Raw genomic sequence first — 14983 nt, forward strand, 5'->3', positions numbered from 1 at the left:
AGTGAACCCATTCATTAAAATGGGAAATTTCCCTTTCTGGCAGCCTCCTGGTCCCTGGTTCTGAAAGGTTCTATGTAATATGTTCAGGCCGCTGTAAACCATGGGTAACTGAAACTGTGGAAACTGGACCCGCAGTTAAGGAAATTGCCCTGTCTTTGATTCAGCAACAACTGTGGAGAGGGAAACAGAATTAATATTTTGAGTCAGATATGGCTCTTCTTCAGTTCAGAAGAATAGTCATTTGGACTGGAACTGTCATCTTTGTTTCTCTCTCCACAGATGCCACCAGACCTACTGAGTTTCTTCAGCATATTCTATTTTTATTTCAAATTTCCAGCATCTACAGTATTTTACCTTTATATGCATTGTGTATTTTTTATCCCCATGGAAACATGTTGCTGAGGGTTTTGTTTTACACTGGAAATCTATTAAAACTGTGCCATTATGTTTAAAGATGTGTGGGTTAGGTGGATTAGCCAAGCTTAAAAAAAATTGTCCTGTAGGCCCAGGGATGAGCAGGTTAGGTGGGTTAACCATGATTTTAAAAAGATCTGAAGGATTCCAGGGATGGGATGGGTCTGAATGGGGTGTTGTCCGGAAGGTTGATGTAGACTCAGTGGGCCAAATGGCGTCTTTCTGCACCATAGGGATTCTGTGATGCTGTGAATTTTACAATTTGTGCTATTCTTCTCGTATTCATGTTTTAAAAGCAGTGTGTAGTTACTGCTAATAGGATCCCAGAAAGCAGCACAAAAAGTTTGAATGGTCGCCAATAATAAGCAGCGTCAAAAAGCATTTGACAGGCAGATGACATATCTTTCTTTCTAAAAAAAAGGGGGAGAATTACCGTGAATCATGTCAGGGTCAGTGTAGAGCCGACCAGCATCACTATGAAGTAGATTGGGAAAAGTGTGAAGCTTTTATGGGGAGATGGCAGAGCAGCGGTAATGTCGTGAGATTAGTAACGAAGAGCACTCATCTAATGCTCTGGGGATATTATTTCAAATTCTACATTGACAATCGGCTAGGTTTTAATTCAATTAATAAATCCAGAATATAAAGCTATTCTTCTTTAACAGTCACCATGAAACTACAATCTGTTGTTTGAAATATCCAATTGATTCACTAATGTCCTTCAGGGAAGGAAATTAGCTATCCTATCTGGATGAGTCTGTATGTGACTCTAGATCTACACCAATTATGGTTGATTCTTTATTTGTACTCTGAAGTGAGCAAGCCATTTGGTTCAACGGCAGTTGGGGATGAGAAACAAATGTGACCTTGCCAATGATGCTAACATCAAGCAAGTTAGGATCTCTGAAGCAAACTGGAATCACTGTCAAGCAGTTTGGGAATCACTGAATAGAGAGAGAAAAAAAATCAAACTGTGCCATCATAGGAAGATTGTGGGTCGATTGGCTGAGAATATTCCAGCTTTGTTTCCTTTACTTCAAAGTTAGTTTGAGGAACTGTGTTATGTAAAAAACTTTTTATTTTTGGTTACACTTACTTGGAAGTCGAGCCTGTGGGAGAGGTGCAGAGTCGCTCTCAGGATGCTGCCTGTCTTTTACCAGGACCTGAGCAATTTCTGGAATATGGTCGAATTGCATCACGCCTACCCTCTGGCAGGAGTAGCAGCTGTCGTCGGGGAGCCTTTGCTCAGGAATTCACACCTCCGTACTCGCAGGTTCGAGTGGTTGTCAGAGGGGACGGCTGTGGCAGCAAGGGTGACCAGGGTTGGGGACATGCTGGGTGGTGAGGGCCTGGGCTGGATGCTGCCGCAGGATGTAGCAAGCAGGGTAGCGGTAGACATCTGGTTCGTGGCCACTGCGATTCGACACTTAAAAACGGTGGTGCTTGGGCCCGACGTAGTGCACCAGTTGGAGGATGCTCAGTTGTCCGGTGGAATCCCGTTTGCGCGTACCCCTGCTAGGATGGGATTTCACATTGGCCCCAAAGTCCTGTACTTCCCGTGGGAACCTGTGCCCCACAACCTAAGCCATCTCTGGAGTTATAGTTTTGCCCCCTTAAGGGACATAAAATGGCGGGCCCTGTACAGACTGCTGCTGCACACCGTCCACCTCTTTTCCCTCATCCACCTCCTGGACACGCCTTGGCATGTCACTGGACTCCCTACACGGGAGTCCTTCCCCTTTCTGACTGGGACCTGGGGTGGAGAGTGCTGCACGCAGCGGTCTCCTGCAACTGCAAATTGCAGTGGTTCATGGACTGCCAGCCCAACCGCTTGTTCTGTGGTGCTGTGGAGTCAGTGAACTATGTATATAGTGGGTGTGGGCTTGGGATTTTCTTAAAATCCTTCTCTGTTTTTTTTATGCACTTCAGCCCCATGTTCCTGACTTTGGGTGCCCAGTGCAGAGGGGAGAGGGTAGGTCAAAGGAGGTCCTGGCCAAATTTGCCACAAACAGGTCCAGGCAGTGGGCCGTGGAAGGGGTCGTTAGGACCGATTGCCTGCCCTTCTTCCGTGGTTACGTTCGAGCCCAGATGTCCCTGGAGAAGGAGAACGTGGTGTCCACCAACACCCTTGAACTGTTCAGGGAGAGGTGGGAACTGCAGGGTGTGGATCATTTTATTTCCCCCTCTGACTCTATTTTGATTTAATTCCTGCTCTCCCCTTCGCTTTTTTGATCACGCAGCATTGCCCTTTGTTGAGAAGGGCACTGCTTGTCACTGGCCACTCTGGTGTTTCTTTCTTTCTGGTGGTGGAACGTAAATAAAAAAAAAGAACTTTGGGAGCTGGGTCAGTCTCAAGGACTCTCCATGTGTTAATGACGAGTGACTTGATGGTGGGATACTTGCCTCTGTGGAGTTATTATCAATAAGTTAGCAAATTCATTTTAGTTAAATATTATTTTTCAAATAATATGTATTCCAATTAATTTTCTTCAAACAGCCTTAAACTAAGTTTGTAATATCATAGTCAGTTATTTCAGGTATGATCCAATAATGCCTTAGTTTACTGTTACGCTACAAACATAAAAATCTTTATCTGAAGAAGAGGTAAAATGTTATGCTATGGTCACACCATATCAGTAAAATCAATATATTTTCATTGATCACAGGCCCTTAATGGAGTGAAATCAGGGAATTTATTTTAATATTTTACCTAATTCGTACCTATCTGAATATATTTTCAAAATACAAATATGAAATGTAAAAAGCCAAAGAATGGACATTTTGTTCAATCGTAAATCTAGGTATATATGTTGCTAATGAGGATTTGTCAGCCAGTGGTAGTGTCTCTACCTCTGGGACAGAAGGTTTTAATTCAAGTACAACTGCTCCAGTTGTATGCCATAAACTATCTGAACAGATTGATTAAAAATATCTGCATCTTAGTAAGGTGCCAATTGCTATAGTTCTGAGTGTATCCATTTTTGCAATAAATTCCTCAATCATATCAAATAGGACGATCACTGAGTCCTTTGAGAAAATGTACTATTTCGTATGTGTCAGGAATGGGGAATGTATGAAACCAAAACAAAAGAATTTTGAGAGCTGGCTCTGAGGCAGCTTGATCAGTGTCAAGGACTCTCTATGTGTAAATAGAGGGTGACTTGGTGACAGGATACCGGCCACTGTGGAGTTATTTCAATGACAATAAGAAAAGCACTCTCTGGAAGAAATTTGCTCGCAAGTCATCTTTGAGTTAGGGTAACCATTTCTGGCATCATGCCCTTATTTGGGAAACTTGACTAGTTCAGTCGTGCCGTAGAAGACTGGGCCCAGTATGTAGAAAGAGTAGAGGCAGAAATCAGAAGGCTGGAAAGCAAAGGAATCATCAAACTACTCCATTGGTAGTATGTATTGAGCATCCCAACAAGTCAGTTCACCTTTATGGAGATTTTAAACAAACAGCTTTTTGAAGCTAGATAAATATTCAGTCCCTCATATTGAGGATTTATACACAAAGCTGATAGGGAGGCTGTCCTTTAGAAAGCATCACGTGAGCCATATGATTGCATTTAAGTGAGGATTCCGAGAAGTATGCTACAATTAATATCCATAAGGGTTTGTACTGGTATATGAGACTGCTGTTTGGGATATTGTCAGCCTGTGTAATTTTTAAGGTGACGACGGAGAACATTGTACACGGGTTGTCATTTATCTCAATGATGTACGAATAACAGGGAAGACCAATAAGGAGCACTTAGAGAATTTGGACATAGATGTTTCTCCCAAAGGGTTGAGAAAAGATTTACAAGAATGTTGCCAGGATTGGAGGGTTTGAGCTATTGGGAGAGGCTGAATAGGCAGGGGCTATTTTCTTGGAGCGTCGAAGGCTGAGGGGTGACCTCATAGAGGTTTATAAAATCATGAGAGGCATGGATAGGATAAATAGACAAAGTATTTTCCCTGGAGTGGGGGAGTCTAGAATTAGAGGGCATAGGTTTAGGGTCAGAAGGAAAAGATATAAAAGAGACCTAAGATGCAACTTTTTCATGCAGAGGGTGGTGTGTGTATGGAATGGCTGGCAGAGGATATGGTGGAGGCTTGTACAATTGCATTATTTAAAAGACATCTGGATGGGTATATGAATAGGAAGAGTTTAGAGGAATATGAGTCAAGTGCTAGCAAATGGGTCTAGATTAGGTTGGGATATCTGGTCGGCATGGACGAGTTGGACCGAAGGGTCTGTTTCCGTGCTGTACATCTCTATGACTCCATGATTGTGTTGAGCAAATGTCGTTACCCGATACTGGCTAAACTCCATCATGGTCATCCAGTGGTTTCCAAAATGGAGTTATATCTGTGGCCAGGAGTGGATGCACACATAGACCTGTTGCTGGACAATGCCCAGAGTGCCAACAAGACAAGGATTACTGCAAAATTACCATTTACCAGCAGGGAATTTGAGTATTTCCTGATTTGAATGGTCATGTGAGGACAGCTCCATTGATTATCCTATGGTCTGGCAGTGCAAAGAAAAAGCAGTCCAGACTTTGAAAATCTGGATCCCCTCGGTTCTGCGATCTGTCAAATAAACACTAACAGCTCCGTCTCTTTTAGCAAGTTTTAACAATTTATTACGATGCCGGGCATAGGTTATCCAGCAACACAGGGGTTAAGCACCTCTGTGTACTCTCGAAAAGCTGCACACAATCTTAAAACACAAGCAACTTTTATAGCTTTCTTAACAAACAGAACAGCCTTAATTGCAAAATTAATCCAATAAAATGAAATGATATGAAAAATAGACAGAAAATTAAGCCAGTGATATTTCCTGGGAACTGACTTGTTTTGCGCTTCTTTATCTCCAGGACACCTGGTTTCCAAGGTCAGTTAGGATACTTTAATAATGTCATATCTTTCTTAGTTAATTCATACTATGATTGGGGCATTGTTTGCTAATCTCTTTCAATTAGTTATGAATGCAGTTTTCAGCAGAGTCAGATGCCATTGCTCGTAGAAGCCATTTTGTAGTGTTATTTTATGTTAGCTGCATTAAGAAGCCATTTTGTAGTTAGTAAAAGCATGCATTAAATGCTCTTGACAACAGCCGAAATCCAGATTTTAGATCCTCAACTTTGAAGGCAGGCTTAAAGAAATAGCCTACAGTTTCACCAACTGTTCCAGTTCCTACTTGATTGTAAGACCATCACTCTTGCAACTGCAGAATAGCTCAGCAGACTTGCTAATGGGAGAAGACTCCGCACCTGGTGGAATAGGGTGAAATGGCATCAGGAACACCAATGCCAGACATAAGACTCCACTGAGCGTGAGAGACAGTCTCCCTTTAGGGAGAGGTTGGCACGTGAGGGGTGGAATACTTTCTTTACACCTCCAATTGTATTTTGGTTTAATCCCTACTGTCCCCCTTCACTTTTCTTTTCACTTAAGGATTGTCAATATCAGGCTTTGCTTGTTACTGGTTCCTTGGCCACATGCATCTTTTTCCTGCTGGTGGAAATATTATTAAAATTATTTGTACGATGGTGTTTTCACTGAGTCCCTGCGCACACATTCTCTCTCTCTCTCTCTCTCTCTCTCTCTCTCTCAATTTGCAGGTAACAAAGCAGAAGGAAAAGTAGAATACGAGGTCCAATCAGGGAGCTTTGGCTGCAGATAACAACAGGAATATCAAACATCCTGTTCATTCTGAAAACTGACTCTGAGGTCTTGGATCAGTGTCAATGACTCTATATGTGTAAGTGAAGGATCAATTGATGATGTCATACCGGCCTCTGTGGAGTTATTTCAATGAGTATAAAATCTTTACAGCCAAAAATTAATTCACTCATTCACTCAAAATAGACTGGGAACAGCTACTTGAGGGTAAATCTACAGAAGTGCAGTGGAAGCTGTTCAAAAAGGTACTGGGGGGAGTATAGTCCCAACATGTTCCCTTTAGGGTGAAACATAAGAGCAACATAAGAGCAAGCTCTGAATTTATGGAGATGTAATGAGAAGTTCTTGAGCAGATTGATATGAGGTGAGGAGATATTGGAGATTTTGGCAGATATGAAAAAAAGGACCAATCCCCAGGTGGGGATGAATTGTATCCCAGATTGCTGTGCAAGTAGAGGGAGGACGTTACAGGCAGCTTTGACCAAATTTTGAAATTGTATGTCGTTGCAGGCAAGGTATCCGAGGACAGCTAATGTGATTCCACTTTACATGAATGGTGGTGGAGATGGACCAGTAAGTCTAACATCAGTGTTAGGGAAGCTGTAAGAGAAAATTAGTGAAGGAAAAATGAATCTCCATTTAGAGAAGCAAGATTTGATCTGGGTAGTCAGTATGATTTTGTCAAAGGGAAGTCATGCCTAACAAATCCTATGGAAACTTTGAGGAGGTGCTTGAATGAGGGTAGTGCAGTTGATGTAGATTTATGCATTTTAGCAACGCCTTTTGACAAGAGCTTTCCTTAGAATTAGGTCAGCAGTGCGTCATCCTTTGTAATTCCATCCACACGTTGACATACAATGTTCTCCTGTACACATTTCCCCACATGGGACACTAATAAAGCGCTCATGGGATCCAGGGTTACTTGGCAAGTTGGATCCAAAGTTGGCTTAGTAACAGGAGACAGAGTGTGGTGATAGAAGGCTGTTTCTGTGACTGGAGTTCAGTGTGCAATAGCACACCAAAGGGAGCAGTGGTGGGTCCCTGATGGTTTGTGATGTTTGTAAATGATATAGTTGAGAATATAGGGGGATGATAAGCAAAATTATGAGAGCAGGAAGATCATGTTGGATAGAGATCAATCTGAGACTGGTACAGTTGAGAACAGAAGTAAGTCAAACAATCAGGGCAGGCAGGGACAAGGTAGGACTAAAAATTAAACTGCATTTATTTCAATGCAAGGGGCCTAACAGGGAAGGCAGATGAACTCCAGGCATGGTTAGGAACATGGGACTGGGATACCAGAGTATTGACAGAAACATGGCTCAGGGATGGGCAGGACTGGCTGTTTAATGTTCCAGGATGCAAATGCTACAGGAAGGATAGAAAGGGATGCAAGAGAGGAGGGGGAGTAGTGTTTTTGATAAGGGATAGCATTACAGCTGTACTGAGAGAGGATACTCCTGGAAGTACTTCCAGGGAAGTTATTTGGGTGGTACTGAGAATTAAGAAAGGGGTGATCACCTTATTGGGGTTGTATTATAGACCTTCTAATAGTCAGAGGGAAATTGAGAAACAAATTTGTAAGGACATCTCAGCTATCTGTAAGAATAAAAGGATGATTATGGTAGGGGAATTTAACTTTCTTTAACTTTAACTTTTTAACAGACTGGGACTGCCATAGTGTTAAGGGTTTAGATGGAGAGGAATTTGTTAAGTGTGTATAAGAAAATTTTCTGATTCAGTATGTGGATGTACCTATGAGAGAAGGTACAAAACTTGGCCTACTGTTGGGAAATAAGGCAGGGCAGGTGACTGAGGTGTCCGTGGGGGAGCACTTTGGGGCCAGCGACCATAATTCTATTAGATTTAAAATAGTGATGGAAAAGGATAGAACAGATCTAAAAGTTGAAGTTCTAAATTGGAGAAATGCCAATTTTGACGGTATTAGGCAAGAACTTTCGAAAGCTGATTGGGGGCAGATGTTCGCAGGTAAAAGTATGGCTCGAAAATGGAAAGCCTTCAGAAATGAGATAATGAGAATCCAGAGAAAATATATTCCTGTTAGGGTGGAAGGAAAGGCTGGTAGGTATAGAGAATGCTGGATGACGAAAGAAATTGAGGGTTTGATTAAGAAAAAGAAGGGAAGCATATGTAAGGTAGAGACAGGGTAGATTGAGTGAATCCTTAGACTATAAAGGCAGTAGGAGTATACTTAAGAGGGAAATCAGGAGGGCAAAAAGGGGACATGAGACAGCTTTGGCAAATAGAATTAAGGAGAATCCAAAGGGTTTTTACAAATATGTTAAGGACAAAAGGGTAACTAGGGAGAGAATAGAGCCCCTCAAAGATCAGCAAGGTGGCCTTTGTGTGGAGCCGCAGAAAATGGGGGAGTTACTACATGAGTATTTTACATCAGTATTTACTGTGGAAAAGGATGTGGAAGATATAGGTTGTAGGGAAATAGATGGTGACACCTTGCAAAATGTCCAAATTACAGAGGAGGAAGTGTTGGATGTCTTGAAATGCATAAAGGTGGATAAATCCCCAGGACCTGATCAGGTGTACCCAAGAATGCTATGAGAAGCTAGAGAAGTGATTGCTGGGCCTCTTGCTGAGATATTTGTATCATCGATAGTCACAGGTGAGGTGCCAGAAGACTAGAGGTTGGCTAACGTGGTGCCAAGGTGGTAAGGACAAGTGGTAAGGACAAGTAAGGGAACTATAGACCAGTCAGCCTGACGTTGGTGGTGGGCAAGTTGTTGAAGGGAATCCTGAGGGATAGGAAAGGCAAGGACTGATTAGGGATAGTCAACATGGCTTTGTGTATGGGAAATCATGTCTCACAAGCTTGATTGAGTTATTTGAAGAAGTAACAAAGAGGATTGATGAGGGCAGAGCGGTAGATGTGATCTATATGGACTTCAGTAAGGCGTTCAACAAGGTTCCCCATGGGAGACTGATTAACAAGGTTAGATCTCATGGAATACATGGAGAACTAGCCATTTGGATACAGAACTGGCTGAAAGGTAGGAGCAATGAACCTGCACTCCAAGGTCTCTTTGTTCAGTATGGAATGAGCTGCCAGAGGAAGAGTTGGAGGCTGGTACAATTGCAACATTTAAGAGGCATTTGGACTGGTATATGAATAGGAAGGGTTTGGAGGGATATGGGCCAAGTGCTGACAGGTGGGACTAGATTGGGTTGGGATATCTGGTCGGCATGGACAAGTTGGACCGAAGGTTCTGTTTTCATGCTGTACATCTCTATGACTCTATGTGCAGAATTTTGGTTAGGCTACAGCCTAATTGTTCAGAGTTTTGGCTGCTTCATTATAGGAAGGGTGCGATTGCACTGGAGGGGTGGACAAGACATTTACCAGGATGTTGGTAGGATTGGAGCATTTCAGCTATGAAGAGAAGCTGGATAAACTCGTATTGTTTTCTTTGGAGCAGAGAAAGTTGAGGGGGGTATCTGATTGAGGTATTTAAAGTTATGAGGGACATGGATAGGCTGAATATAAAGAATTATTATTCTTTGATGACTGGCGCTCTTTCTGGGGTAGGTTGGACCTCTACAAGCAGGATAGTTTTCACCTGAACCAGAGGGGTACCAATATCCTGGGGGGAAATTCGCTAAGGCTATTGGGGTGAGTTGAAACTAATCCAGCAGGAGGATGGGAACCAAAATTGTAGTTTGAGTATAGAAAAGGGTGAGAGTAGGGAGGTCCGAAATCAAGTTTCAGGGACGCAACATGGCACCGGCAAACAATAAGTTGGTTTGAAGTGTGTCTACCTCAACACCAGGAGCATCCGGAATAAGGTGGGTGATCTTGCAGCATGGTTTGGTACCTGGGACTTTGATGTTGTGGCCAGTTCGGAGACATGGTTAGAGCAGGTACAGGAATGGTTGTTGCAGATTCCGGGATTTAGATGTTTCAGTAAGAACAGAGAAGATGGTAAAAGGGGGTGGGGGTGTGTGGTATTGTTGGTCGAGGACAGTACTACAGTTGCAGAAAGGATGTTTGGGGACTCGTCGGCTGAGATTAGAAGCAGGAAAGGAGAGGTCACCTTGTTGGGAGTTTTCTATAGGCCTCCAAATAGTTGTAGAGATGTAGAGGAAAGGATGGCAAAGAGGATTCTCGATAGGAGTGAGAGAGACAGGGTAGTTGTCATGGGGGACTTCAACTTTCCAAATATTGACTGGGAACACTATAGTACGAGTACTATAGATGGATCAGTTTTTGTCCAGTGTATGCAGGAGGGCTTCCTGACACAGTATGTAGACAGGCCTACAAGGGGCGAAGCCACATTAGATTTGGTACTGGATAATGAGCCCGGCCAGGTGTTAGACTTGGAAGTAGGTGAACACTTGGGTGATAGCAATCAGAATTCTGTTATGTTTACTTTAGTGATAGAAAGGGATAGGTGTATACCACTGGGCAAGATTTACAGCTGGGGGAAAGGCAATTACGATGCGATTAGGCAAGGTTTAGGAAGCATAGGATGGGGAAGGAAACTGCAGGGGATGGGCATATTAGAAACGTGGAGCTTATTCAAGGAAAAGCTCCTGTGTGTCCTAGATAAGTATGTACCTGTCAGGCAGGGAGGAAGCTGTAGAGCATGGGAGCCTTGGTTTACGAAGAAAGTGGAATCTCTGGTCAAGGGGAAGAAGAATGCTTATGTTACAATGAGATGTGAAGGCTCAATAAGGGCGCCTGAGGGTTACAAGGTAGCCAGGAAAGAGCTGAAGAGAGAGCTCAGAAGAGCCAGGAGGAGACATGAGAAGTTGTTGGCGGATAGGATCAGGGTAAACCCTAAGGCTTTCTATAGGTATTTAAGGAATAAAAGAATGATGAGAGTAAGATTTAGGGCCAATCAAGGATAGGAGAATCGACGTTTTGGGCATAAGCCCTTCTTCAGGAATGAGGAAAGTGTGTCCAGCAGGCTAAGATAAAAGGTAGGGAGGAAGGACTTGGGGGAGGGGCATTGGAAATGCGATAGGTGGAAAGAGGTCAAGGTGAGGGTGATAGGCCGGAGCGGGGTGGGGGCGGTGAGGTCAGGAAGAAGATTGCAGGTTAGGAAGGCGGTGCTGAGTTCAAGGGACAAGGTGGGGGGAGGGGAAATGAGGAAACTGGAGAAATCTGAGTTCATCTCTTGTGGTTGGAGGGTTCCTAGGCAGAAGATGAGGTGCTCTTCCTCCAACCGTCACTGTCGAGAGCCCTGAGGGTGAATACACATCAGTTATAGAATCATAGAATCCCTACAATGCAGAAAAAGATCATTTGGCCCATTGAATCTGCATGGACTTTCCAAAGGCAGCTCAATATTCCAGTGTATAGAATCTTCAAGGGCAAAACATGTTAGGGTGTAAATGAAGAGGTGGTGTTGCAATATTGATCAAGGAATCAATTACTGCAATAAGAAGGAGTGATTTCTTAGATGGCTCCTCACTTGTGGCCATGTGGGTAGAACTTAAAAACAAAGAAGGGGCAATCACATTGTTGGGGAGAATTCTAATAAAGGATCTTAATGTCCCCAGTAGTAACTGGGATAGTAAATTGTGAAGGTTTGGAAGGGCAAAGATTTTTAAAAGGTATCCAGGTAAACCTTATAAGCAACCATGTAGTTAGTCTTACAAGGTGGGGTGGGGTGATTAATTTTAGGGAACAAAGCTGGGCAAGGAGTAGAAGTGTCTTGGGAGAGTATTCAGATGATAGTGATCATAATTCACTAAGATTTAAGATAGTCACAGAAAAGACAAAGATGGACTAGACGTAAATATTGTGGCCAATTTTAATATGATAAGCCTGGACCTGTCCAAAGTGGACTGGGAGCAATAACTTGCAGGAAAAGTGGGACTTTGGAGAATTGGGAGTCCTTCAAAAGAAAATATTGTAAATACAGGGCTAATGTGTTCCCATAAAGATGAAGGGTGGGACCAATAACAACAGGCAACCCTAGAAGTTAAGGAATGTAAGGAATTGGATATGGAATAAAGTGGACCCTCATCATAGATACCAAAGGCATTAGAAGCCCTAGACATGTCAAGGAAGTTTGGAGGGGTGGTTAATTTTTTAAAAATTAAGAAATCAAGGAGGGGGCATAACAAAGCACTAGTGGGTAAAATAAAGAAAAATCCAAAGGCATTTTGTTAGTAGAGGCAAGAGGATAACTGAGGAAATGAAGGACCAAAGTGGAAAATAAATCTGTAGAACTGAAGGCTTAGGTGCCAATTAAAGAGTACTTTGTATGTGTATTCATGACTGAGAACCATATTGCAGGTGTAGAAATCAGGAAGGAAACTGTGATATACTTGAACTGTGATATAATAATTGAGAATGGGGAGGTGTTAGCAATTTTAGCAGGTTAAAAATTGAGTAAGTTCCCAGGCCCAGATGAGATACATCTGAGGCTGTTGAAAGAAGCAAGGGAGGAGATTACATGGCCCTGATATCAATTTTCTAATCCTGTCTGGACTCAGGAGGGGTGCCAGAGGATTGGAGGACAGGTAATCTGTACAGTTACTTAATTGTGGTAGGAATGAACCAGGGAACTGTAGACCAATGAGCCTGATATCAGAGGTAGGGAAATTTTCAAAAGAAATGGTTGATAAAATTGATCCACATTGGAGGGGCAAAGATTAATCAAGGATAGCGTGGATTTGTATGAAGAAGATCATGTCTGACAAGTTTGAGCAAGCTGACTAGATGTGTGGATGAAGGTAATGCAGTGGATATAGTCTGCATAGACTTCAAAAAGGTTTTTGATAAGGTCTGACATGTAACAATGGACAAGAAGATAAGAGTCCATGGAATCCAGGGCAGTTTGGCAGAATGGATCCAAAATGGCTTAATGGCAGAATGTGATGTTTGAAGATTGTTCTTGTGCCTGGAATCCTCTATACTGTTTTGTAGCATAGGGTTTAGTGTTGGACCCCTTGCTGATTGTAGTGTGCATTAATAATTTAGACATAAATGTGGAAGGTTTGCTTAGATTAGTAAGTTTGAAGATATCATGAAGGTTGGGAGGATGGTAAATAGTGAAGAAGAAAGCCATAGAATACAGTTCGACCTAGATGTGTTAGTTGGGTGGACAGAACGGTGGTAAACAGATTTTAGTCCTGAAAAATATGAATATTTTGGGTAAACTAACATGACAAGGGAGTACATGATGAATAGTAGGACCAAAGGATCAGGAGGATGTTAGTGTGCATATCCACAGATTCTTGAAGATAGCAAGACATGTGTATACGGTGGGTTAGGAGGCACATTAAATACCTGCCTTTACTTCAAGAGCAGGGAGATTATGAAAGAGCTTCATAAGATATACATTTGACCACAGCTGGAGTATTCTGTGCAGTTCTAGTTGTCACAATAGGTTGTGATTGCACTAGAGAGTGCTTACAGGAAATTCACAAGGATATTGCCTGGGCTGGAGTATTTCCACTTTGAAGAAAAGTTAGATAGGCTGGGGTTATTTCCCATACAACAGAGAACACTGCTGTGCAGGAAATAACCTCCAAAATTGCAGAGTATAGATAGGGTAAATTTCCCTTTTTAGTAGAGGTGTCAATTACCAGGGGGCATACCAGATCAGGGGAGGGAGGTTTATAGGAGATTTAACACTTTTTTTTTCACTCAGAGTGGTGGTTACCTGGAACTTGCTGTCTGAAAGGGTGGTAGAGTCAGGAACCAGACAATATTTAGGAAATATTTAGACGAACATTTGAAGTATAAAGCATAAATCAGCAAAGCCTGCTTACTGATGCTTAGTTTGGGTTCCGCCAGGATCACTCAGCTCCTGAACTCATTACAACCTTGGTTCAAACATGGGCAAAAGAGCTGAATTCCAGAGGTGAGATGAAAGTTACTGTCCTCGACAACAAGCCCACATTTGACTAAGCCCAGTCTGGACTCTCAGGTTGAGCTGAAGTACCAGCTGCATAGCTAGCATTAGGTGCCTGAATGAGCAGAAGCGTCAGCGAAAGGGCCGTGTGACAGACCAGCGGCTGGGTCCGAAGGAACGTCAGATGGGGAATCGAAGGTACGGAACCCAGGTTCACGGTTCTCGCTCGGCGCAGTGGTCACAGAGTGGTGGTGGTAGAGGGCTGTAACCAAGATCCCAGACCCCATTACAGACAACCTGGAGCCCATTTCAGAGACTGCGGCTGATGTTAAGCAGTGACTGGAGGAGCAGTGGAGGAGGAACAAGAAGAAGAGAGAAAGATGAACTCTATTGCAGTAAAATCTTGTATTATATTCACTGTTTCAAGATGGCAACAGAGTGTGGTGACACTTTGCATGTAACATGCGGCAAAACACTTTTCACTGTATTTTTATATACATGTGACAATAAATCTAAGTGTATCCTAGGCACAACCATCTTCAGCTGCTCCATCAATGACCTTCCTTCCGTCATTAGGTCAGAAGTGGAAATGTTTACTGATGACTGTACTGTGTTCAGCACCATTCGATACTACTCAGGTGCTTAACCAGGACAATATCCAGACTTGAGCTGACAAGTGGCGAGTTACATTCGCACTGTGCAAATGCCAGGCAATGACCATCTCCAATGAGAGACAATCGAACTACATTACCTTGGCATTCAATGGTGTTACCATCACTGAATCAACATCAACATCCTAAGGGTTATCAGCGACTAGAAACTGAATTGAACTTGCAAATAAATATAGTGCAGGTCAGACGTCATATTTTTCAGGACTAAAATTTGTTTGCTACTGTTCTGCCCACCCAACCAACCCAACTGGAGCATCCTGTAATTTATGGCTTCCTTCTTCACTATTTACCATCTTACCAATCTTCATGACATCTGTAGTGAGTAATTTTTCTCCTGACTCCCCAAAGCCTGTCCACACCTACAAAGTTAAAAGTCATGAG

At 42.7% G+C, this 14983-nt stretch overlaps 1 protein-coding gene across 2 annotated transcripts in view; it reads left to right on the forward strand.

The window, feature by feature from the left end:
- LOC140478981 (kinesin-like protein KIF24) overlaps positions 1-14983 on the forward strand; it is a 126421-nt gene that overhangs the window by 30333 nt on the left and 81105 nt on the right. The gene's annotated exons all lie outside the window — the stretch shown is intronic.

Source organism: Chiloscyllium punctatum, chromosome 1 (genome assembly GCF_047496795.1).
Source record: "Chiloscyllium punctatum isolate Juve2018m chromosome 1, sChiPun1.3, whole genome shotgun sequence".
NCBI lineage: Eukaryota > Metazoa > Chordata > Chondrichthyes > Orectolobiformes > Hemiscylliidae > Chiloscyllium > Chiloscyllium punctatum.